Genomic DNA, 10,462 nt, shown 5'->3' with positions numbered 1-10,462 from the left:
ACTATGGGCTAGGCAGTGTTTTAAAAGAATACAGTTTCTGTGTAATTATTTTGGGTAAAGCTAGCCGGGTGGTGGGACACAGCCCGCAGCTCCATCTACACATACACATGACTAAAAGTAAATCTTTTTTAATATTTTGGTGGTATCCACACCTACAATCCCAGTAGGAAGATGCAGGAGTACTATCCTGAATCTGAGGCCAGCCTAGGATAATGAGTTTCTTTCTAGCCAGGGCTGTAGAATGAGACCCTCTCTCAAAAGATCAAAAATAATTAAATAATTAATTGATTTTTTTTTTAAATACATAGCCTTTATTTCTTCCAGATCAGAGATTCTGGGTTTAATCATATAAAGATGAGGAATCAAGTTTAGCAACCTAAAAATATGTACTTATTAAAACTATATGAACACTTTAGTAAACTATACAAAAAGATAAGGAGACAAACATGTACATTTATAGAACTGCATGTCAGTCAGGCCAGATCCTGCAGAGGGAATTCCCAGCATGACCTCATTCATCTGTGAGGACACAGAACAGTCCTTGTTTAGACACACACCATCTTGTCCTGCATGAGCTGCTCTTCTCGTGGTGGCTTCCTTCTACACACACGTGTGTCTAGTTGTCTGCTTCTCAGAGCAGACGTTTACCTTCCTCATCCACCACCCATTGGAGGAGGGCTGGCGCCTTGAAGATGATTGATTCGACCCATTCTTCGTGGAGGGTTTCCTGGTGGTCCCCTTCCATCATCGTATCTGGAGCCGGACGAGCTTCCATAGCCTCTTCTCTTCTTCACATCTTGCTGAAGCAGAGTTTTGAAAAAAAAAAAAAAAACACAAATTCTGCTATTCCCCAGAAGAAATCTGTTATAAAAGACAATCTCCATGGGGACTGATTCCGGCTGTCCAACACTTGTCCATTCGAGATGTAAACCATCTTCTCTCCGGGTGCCCGCTTCCGTACGCCTGGGGAGACAAGCCCAACTCCATAATTAATTGATTTTATAAATTTTAAATAAAACCTAATTCAGAGGCAACAAAGTCAAGGGGGCTACTTTTGTAAGCTCTTAACCTCCAACATGTCCACTCACAAACTACAAGTCTCCTGAAATGGCTCAGCTCATCACTGACAGCTGGTATGGTGGACATTCGTTTAGGTGCCAAGGATGAAGAAGTGAATGAGACAGAACTGCTCTGGAGAAACCACAGTTTCATAAAGTATTTATCTCCTGTCTATTCCCAAGGCCAGTTCTTGGCTATGGGGGAGAATATGGTTATCACTCTGTTGGCAATTATACCGGGAAACTGACTAATGGAACAACAATGAGAGGGATGCTCAGAACACCTTCCTGCACAGAGACAAGTCTCCACCATGAGAACAAGGCCGGATGTGGCTTCTCTCTGAAACAGCAGGACCCTGGCCCTCAGCCTACTCCCTAGTCTGCAGCAATGTGCCATTCAAACTCTGCAGAAAAGATATATGGAATTCAAAGCCAAACATTTCCTTTTCTGAACAGAGACTTTGGAATATAATATAGATCATATGGGATATAATATATAACATATACATGATATATAGGTGTAAAACTTGATCACTGTAATTGAGCCTTCAGCATTTCCCTTAGCCTCAGGGCAGTCGATACGGCTGTGACGCCCCTAGCAAGTCCTGTCTCTGCTCAGCTTTGCCTGACCCATCCTTACCCTCGCCCATACCCACCTCATTCGCCCCTTTAATTATTCTGTTCCCAAGGACCTGTACCAGAGCTGGTTCTGGAAGGTGTGAGGTAGTTGGTTTCTTTCTGCTTGGCTGTAGTTACCTTCTCCATAGATACCTGAACCCTTATTGAGCTGCATCTCAGGTTCTGTACTGGCATCTTTCTGTAACCGTTAATTACTTTCCTGGCTGTCTGCCAAAGGAATTTTGCCTAAGAACATTTCCTCACCAAATCATATTCATCTCTTTAGTCTGCCTTGTGGGTTTTAAGCCTCCAACACACATCCCGCCCTCTGCCTTATATCTTTGCCACCTGGATAAAGTAGATGGGGTCCCTGGTACAGATCCAAACACTAACTGTGCACAGATCAGAAATAGAACCAGAGGGCATCAGTCTGCACAGAGAAACACGGAGGAAAGGAAACACTGTAAACTAAATCCACGGGTCTTCACGGCTGCCAGAAGAGGGTGTGAAACCTTGGGAGTTGGCTCAGAGATCCCAAGCACATGTGTCTCTGGAGGCATCAGATCTACCAACATGGATGCAAAGAAGATTCACCTGCTTTGTGAGAGTTGTTCCCACAACTGCCCAAGATCATCCACCACCCCTGACCAGGCCTGCCACACACGTGAGTGTTCAGGCAGTAAAAAGATCCGTGGATTCCTTCACCCAAAGTCAACTCACTAAAAAGGGTCAACCCTCATTACACCACGTAATTCCTCCCTTTTATTCCCACTTACTTTTCTAATAGCTCCCAGACCAAGTAATTACCCAAGTAAATACAAGTAGACCAACTCCAAAGAGGCAAAACCATGATCTCTGTTTTCCCTAGGGGCCAGAGCCATTCCAGGCAGGTTGTGGCCTGAGCCACACAGACAGGCCACCTGGAACTGCTTCTGTTCCATTACCCCACAGTTCTACCTGCCAGCCCTGCAGGGACTCGGGTGGAACCTCAGCCTTCTCAGCAAGCCCCTCCGTGGTCTCCTTAGCTACTTGAACAAGCATTTCAGCACATTTTACTAATGGGGACTGTAGGTGGATGGAGATTGGTTCTGAGCTCCTTAACGTTATCATAGCAACATGATTCAGCCCCTAGCTATGCATCCCCCTTTGTTGCTTTATGGTTGTTGTGGACACCTCTGTCGATTCTGCCTTCCAAACACAAGAACAGAATGTGGTCAGGATCTCTGACACTGAACAGACACGGGTCCAATTCCCAGCTTCTCAGCTTACACCAGAATGAACCTGAAACACCAGCCCCATTTTATAGTGCTACTGTAAGGCCACATACATGAATACGTGTGGAATGCGTGAGGGTGAGGCTCCGGAACACCCCCGTGTGGACAATAGCCACCTTGTACGCCGCATTTTCCCTTACCACCTATGCACATACACCAGGGGATTAATGCACACATGCAGGCCGACTTCTCCAAAGCGGTTGAATCCTCCTACATCTGTGTTTTTTTTTTTTTAATGCCAGCCCCAAACTACAATGCCCAGGCTACTTACAGCTTTTCTTTAAGATCGTATCTGAGTCCTCCTCCACCGTCAGCCACATTCAGAGAGTCCGGTTTGGTCCCCTGTTCCATCAGTCCCATTCCAACTGGACTTGGTGGTCTCCCGTTAGATCTGTCCCACCGTCTCAATGGGTAAACGCACTCCTCACGGTCCTGACTTCCTTGCTCATGATCTCCCTCCTTTTGCTCCTCATCAGGACCTTGGGAGCTCAATCCGGTGCTTCTATGTGGGGCTCTGTCATTTTCTCCATCCAATGCCAGGTGAAGGTTCTATGGTGATATGCAAGATATTCATGAGTATGGCAATAGGATCTGGACATTTCTGGCACCCTCTCCTCAGCTGCCCAAGGAACTAGCTGGGGGCATCTTCCTGAACACCTGGGAACCCCTCTAGAGTCAAGTCTCTGCCAACCCTAGAATGGAACCCAAGGACAACGGCGATGAGCATGAACTCTACAGCATGGACGGGCTCACTGTGAGCCTTGTCAGTTTGGTTGCTCACCTTCCTGGACTTAGGGGGAGCTGGGAGGACCTTGGACTTAACATAGTGAAGGGAACCCTGATGGCTCTTTGGCTTGGAGAGGGGCGGAGTGGGAGTATGGGTGGAAGGGAGGGGAGGGAAGGGGGAGGAGGAGGGGAGGAGATGGAAATTTTTAATAATAAAAAAAAAACATTCTGACATACAAAATGAGATTCATTCATCTAAGGATTAAAAAATTTTTAACTGAAAAAAAAAAAAGATCGTATCTGAGGCCATCACCCCTTTGCCCTCCTTGTGTCGCCTATTCTTTCTGGATAACAAAGAATTCCCTCCTCGCCGTTCCAGTTGCTAAAGGCAACATGGCTGCAGAGATGAGTCAGCAGCTCATGTGCAGCCTGCAGCTCAGAACTGGCCCTCTGGGCTGTGTGTCTTGAAGGACCCATGTTTGTGCCAGGGACCCTCGGCAGCATCTGCCCGAGGTGCTCCAGCTATGTCAGGCACTTGCTTCATTGCCGCTTGGAGCATTTGTGGCCTGATTTCTGCTGAGTGGGTTTCACTTAGCTGCTTGGTTTTGGTCATGTCTGATTCCCAAAGCCTTCAGTTCAGAGAATATTCCTGCCACATCCTCAACAGGATGTCCTGGACACTGTGAGCACCAGGGCAAAGCGAAGTTAACATTCTGTTTCTCAGTCAGAAAATCATCTTTTCATGACTGTGTCCAGCAAAACCTTCAGAAGTGGGGTGGGGCCAGCAAGATGGCTCAGCAGTTAAAGGTGCTTCCCTGGGATCCACATGGTAAAATGAGAGAACTGACTCCCATCTCTGCTTATGCATGATCTCTCTCTCTCTCTCTCTCTCTCTCTCTCTCTCTCTCTCTCTCTCTCTCTCTCTCTCTCTCTCTCTCTCCCTCTCTCTCTCTCTCTCTCTCTCTCTCTCTCTCTGAGCTGTATTTACTTATTTGAGCTGAAAGGAAAACAGATTCTGACAGCTTTTTTTTTAGTAGACAGTGAAGTTGATAATGAACTCTGTGGAAGCTCACGCCCTCCCCGACATCTGCCCTGTATACAGCAGGTGTTCTTGATAGTTGATGATTATTGATAACAGTAATAGCCTTATCTTTTAGGTAGGGATGTAAAGTCACACACACACACACACACACACACACGTACGCACGCATGCGCGCACACACACATCACCACCGGTCCCTTCATCACTACCACCTAAGAACCATGTCTTCTCTCCCTTCACTCTAGCAAATATTTCCAGTGGTGCTAGGAACAAAAGACAAGCTCACTCTGTCTCTCAACTAGAATTTGTCTTACTGAAGTTGCCCCCAATGGTAGAAGACATGGCCCTTCAGTTGGAGACAGGCACCCGATTCATCAGCTAAATGAAGAACACAGATACATGTACATTGCTGCACCACGCCCATCAGTCTCAGTACCCACGGCTTTCTCAATGGGCTAGGTCACCATGAGCATCAATGCAGCACACAGGGATCTAAGTGAAGACCTCTCACGGTTGTTTCTGCCCTGCCTTCCACAATTTTCTCCTCAAAGCAACTCAATCTTGACAGTCTCTTGCATGTACTCGCTCACACACACTAGTAATTAATCATGATCAACTGAGGACCACTGATAAGGGAGCCACTTGAAACCAAGTGACCTTACCAGCTCTGTAATTTCCATTTCAATGAATTCTTCCCTTCATGGTGGAATTGTTTGGTGTCTTCATGAGGCAGAGGGCTTCTCTTAATTTGTCCTCAAAGTAGACCTAATGTAAGCTTATTTCCCACCTGAAATGTTCAACACCTCTCAAGTAAAGCCCCGTTCCTCTGGTCAAGAGGGTCTAGGATCTTACCTTTCTTGTGTTCCCTAGAGGACATCATCTCAATCAACATGGCAACTTGAAGCTCAAGCCTCTAGTTTTTCTATATGACCCATCGTACGTGTATTTGTTGTTTTGTTTTCTGTGTGATATGTGCAAGCATGTATACACATGTGTTTTCATGTATGTACAGGTGTGGGGGAAGCAGGAAGTTGGTGCTGAATGTATTCCTTGATTGCTCTCTACCTTATACTTTGAGGCAAGGTTTCTCACTTGAAACCCAGAACTCAACAATTCAACTAGTCTAGTTAGTCTTCGTGCTCCAGGGATTCCTGTGTCTGCCTCCCAAGCAACACTGAGATTACAAGCAGGCCTCCACACCCACTCATCGTTTACATGGATGCCAGGGTTCCAAACTCTCCGGGGTTCTCATGTTTATTCAGCAAGCACTTCACCCATTGAGCCATCTCCCAGCTCCCTATGGCAGTAAACTTACCCTATTGAGAGGCTGTGTGACTCTTTTCCACCACAGTCTAAAGCCCAGAAAGATACAGAAGGTGTCTTTAGCTGAAGATGAATCACCCATTACAAACACAATCACTACGCTAAGATCATGGGAAGGAGACCATGCCTATCCACCCTAATCAGTCCTGTAGCCCAGGCGCAGCTAGAGCCGCCGGGTGTGTTCACATCATAGGACGCTTACATCTGGCCAGCAGTTATGCACAGCTAATTTTTGCCCTGTTCCCCTTGGGTACCTAAATGCTGCCAAGCTCTTAAAAGTGCTTGCACCCTCCCCTGCTCAGTCTGCAAGCCAGGCTGCAGGCAGCCATCTGTTTCAGGAGAAGGAGCGAGCGCCACCTGCTGTTTCTGAACCCTCTTTGCCTGAAGCATCTTGCTTCTTAAAACCCAGAGTGACGTCATTTAGGCTGCTCAGGGCTTGAAGATGCCAGAGCTCTTCTGTGAGGGAAAAGAGCTGTACCTCTAGAATTGGCACCTACCGTGCCCGGTGGCAGGCAGTATACCCATGGCTCGCCAGGAGAGCCCTTGGCTGAGCCCTTCCAGTACGTGTCTTTCTCCTTCCTCCCTGAGAGTTTAGGGAAGAATCCCAATGCAAAACAGAAGTTACCCACTTAACTCCAGCACAGGCTTTTCCTTCATCCAATGAAATGAGCGCATATTTTGGTTTTCTTTTTTTCCTGGTCTGCAGTAGCAGTTCGGGGGTGGGGGGGGGACATTCTTTACAGCTCCTCACTGTGCTGGCCAGCTTTAAGCTTTGCATAGAGCAGTGTTTATGTCAGTGCATCCAATCTTTCCTCCCCTTGTGGGCTAAGTCCCTTGAGAGGCAGCAAATGCTGAGTCATCTCTGCAATCTTTCTAAGAAATTCCTGCCTTTTGGCATCTGGGGACTTTGCATCCCAAATCTCAGTTTCTTCTCAGGGGCCTCAGAAATCAAACACCCATTCCTGGCCTTTCTGAATCTATTGAGGATCCTCCTGGTCCCATGAAGCTAGCAGAAAAGAATATGTCCTTCCCTTCTCCCTTCTTGTTGTCCTTTTCTCTTGCCTTTCTCATTCCCTAAGATATATATATATATATATATATATATATATATATATATATATATATATTCTTACTATTTGAAGAGTTTTATTGCTTGCTTATTTGCTTGTTCACAATGAGCTGCTCCGGCTGACCCTACACTCACTCACGGTCTCCCTGCCTCAGCTTTCTTTTGGCTGGGATAGCAGGCAAGCACCATGACACCCAGGTAAGGGCTTTGTTTCCAATCACTCCTAATAAACATAGAGACAGAGAACAAAGTTTTGCGGCTGACCCTGTCCCTTGGTGTTTCTGATTGGTCATATTTGTCACAAAAGAAAGAAGATGCAGTCGGGGTCATCCCACCACTGGCTATGTGTCTCTCACATTCAGGGTCTGTACAATGGGAGTAGCAAAAGGGCTTACCTTGAGGAAAATCCTCCTGTCATTGAGGATTAAACGAAGTAATTGCATGCTTCAATTTCCCATGTCATAAACACCCAATGGAAGCTGTTTATCACCACAGAAATCGTTCATTCTACAGACCCCGCTTCTACGTCAGGTCCATATTTCTCACTTGGTCCTCAGTGTTCGAACAAAACTTAGGTCTACTGTGAATGTTGATTTAATTAATTTGGAAAAGTACTTCACAATGCAAGCTCTTGGTGGCAACAGATAAGAACAGAAAGGACAAAAACAAAACCCTCCAGGAAATTGACAGGTGCTCGGCTAAAATATAGGAGTAATGATTTGGAGAAAGTGCCAGGGACTGAGTGCCAAGAGAAAGGTTACCTTTCAAAGCCGGGGAAGATAGGGAGGGTCTACAGTCTCACCGTTCCATATCAGTAGAAAGTGGTCCTGAGGCAGAATATGGGTTTTATACTCTGCTCATGGGACTTAGCCATGGGTCTTTGTCCACAGACATCTAAACCAATGTCCTCCCTGAAGAATGAAGGCAGAGCTACTGTCCTGGCTGAATCCCAACTCCCAACCTACCCTCCTGCCTTCCACACCCCTTGCAAGCTCCACATGCTGAAGGACGCTTGCCATCTGCACTTTTCCAACTTGCATAGAGCCAGTAAGTGGGCGAGACTCTCTGGGCAGGTCCTGGGTCGGCTGTGCTCCCCAAGCCCTGCTACAACAAGAGGCCCCATGAGAAGGCACACCTGCATGGAATGCTTGTCTCCCTTCACGCTTCATCTTCTTCATCCTCTGAGGATGAGCAAGCAGAGGCAACTAGATTCTCCGCAGGTGGGGGTTGTCATGGACACCTAGCAGGGAGAGGAATCCACAGGACATTATTTACTCTCATGCCCAGCCCACCCTGCACACTGTAGCACTGGAACTTTCTTTGCCAGGTATCAAGGACATCTATTAGCCAGGCAGCTGGCGGTGAGCAGGGGGTTGAAAGGGAGCCTTTCTGAGAAGCAGTCTAGCAGGTGAGCCATCTGGAGACACTTGGAAGAGGTGAGTCCATTTGCCCGTATGCTACATCACTGAAGCACCCACTCACACCCTCAATCAGCAAAGAAAGCCATTACACAGAATGCTGGTGCCAACTAGGGTAGCGTCTCACGTAAGCCCTGCTGTGAAGCTTGCAGGTATTTTTAAGGACTCTCGGCTCCCACAGCCTCAATCTACCATATCACCCCTCAATTTTGTCAGAATCACACAATTACAAAATGACTGCAAGTCAAGTCACAAGCAGACGTTGACACGCATCAACATGAAATGGAGACAAAGACATGAAATCTTAGGGAAGATATGAAATTTTAGGAACGCTAACAAACTACGTTGGAAATAGGCTTTATAAGGAACCACATCTTTATTTCTGCTTTTTGATTGTTTCGATTCAGCTACAACCCTTTTGGACTCGTGTTTTATAGTGTCAGTGCTGCTTTCCATGGTCGGGTTATATATAACAACCTAAGATAAATGCTTGGCCCATCTGTAGCAGCCAGCGTCTGCAGCGACACTCCGAGCTCAGCTGAAAGTCTCCATGCAGCAGCCACGTGCTGCCTGTTCAGCTTAATCCGGAGCCTGAATGTTCATAATTCTCAAAATCCGGGTAGATACCTCAATTGCATAAGACTCTGTTAAAATTAGAGAAACTCTAGCTACACTAAATCTATTTTAGAATAGAGGAGTCTCTGTCAGTTCCCAGCCATTCTCAATGCACCCTGAGTTTGAGAGTTGCTCTAAATGTGGACGGTGGGACAGGAGCACCTAGAAATATATTAGAAAGTGTTACAAAACAGCTTCCTCAGAGACTGAAACATTCCACCCTGCTGGGACACTCCTTAAGACAGGAAGTAAGCAACTCTCTATGATTACTTTCTATCAACTAGTTGCTAACTTGGCCTTCTGACCATAGGATGATTTTATTTAATTAATGCTGTTGTGCCCAGTCTGTAGGGACCCCAAAAGACCATCAGGGAGACTAACTCACAAAAATGAAAAAGCAAGGTTTATTGTGTTCACAAGACAGCAGGGACCTCATCAAAGCAAATGAACAGCAGCAACAAAAGGAGGTGCCTGACCCTTCTATAGGGCATTATTTAAAGGCAACAACTAGAAAAGTTATATTAGAAGGGTGTGGGGTGAAGGGTTTCTAAGGTTTATGACCCCTGGTTGGCTGACATTTGTCTAAGGGTGTCTTGGTGAAAAGCAATGGGTGTGTGCTGGCAGGTGATCCTATCTATAACAGTTGGAACATTAGGAATGTCCTTTGCACGGTCTATTCCTGGGTGGTGCCTGGGTAGTCTCAGTTTGTGGTCTTTATCTGAACCAGGGATTGCCTCAGGGTAAACTACTGAGACTCGGACCTCTATTGAGCTTGTCATGGCTGGCTCCTACATTACAAGCACAAACTCACGGCTCACAGTGTGAACCAATATGCCACAACACAGAATAACTTCAAGAAATTCCCGAAACTGAGCAGATCCACTAGATCCCTCCATCCCCAAGATACATAAACAGAAAAGACTGCTGAGAGTCACTAACTGGCAATCCCAGTCATCTGGAAGGACCAACCAACAAGCCTGAAAAGAAAGATAATTTAAAACCTACCTAGAAGAAACAGCGACCAGCTGGGCCACCTGGAGAAGACACTCTCAAAACTGGTGAGCTGCCTGCAGACTGTGCAGTGGGCTCCTGGCTCCCAGGCTTTGTGAGCTGTCATCCATGGGTGAACTTTGATGATAGAACTGTTGTTGAGTCATCCCTGCTCTTGTGAGTTACCCCAATAAAACTCATTGTTTCACCAACCTGGACTTTGGTCTGCCATGGGCCTCCTATCTGGAGTACGTAGACATGTATGTGCTGTGTCTCCCCAGGAGGTCTGTCACACAGAAGAAATGATAACTCTCTGTTCTCCCCACAGG

General features: G+C 46.4%; 1 pseudogene; it reads right to left on the bottom strand.

The window, feature by feature from the left end:
* Positions 1-644: 644 nt before the first annotated feature.
* LOC119828013 lies at positions 645-934 on the bottom strand (annotated as a pseudogene).
* Between the last annotated feature and the right edge of the window lie 9,528 nt (positions 935-10,462).

Source organism: Arvicola amphibius, chromosome 12 (genome assembly GCF_903992535.2).
Source record: "Arvicola amphibius chromosome 12, mArvAmp1.2, whole genome shotgun sequence".
Lineage (NCBI taxonomy): Eukaryota > Metazoa > Chordata > Mammalia > Rodentia > Cricetidae > Arvicola > Arvicola amphibius.
The sequence above is the reverse complement of the archived record's forward strand: the minus strand, read 5'-3'. Positions and strand labels throughout refer to the sequence as shown.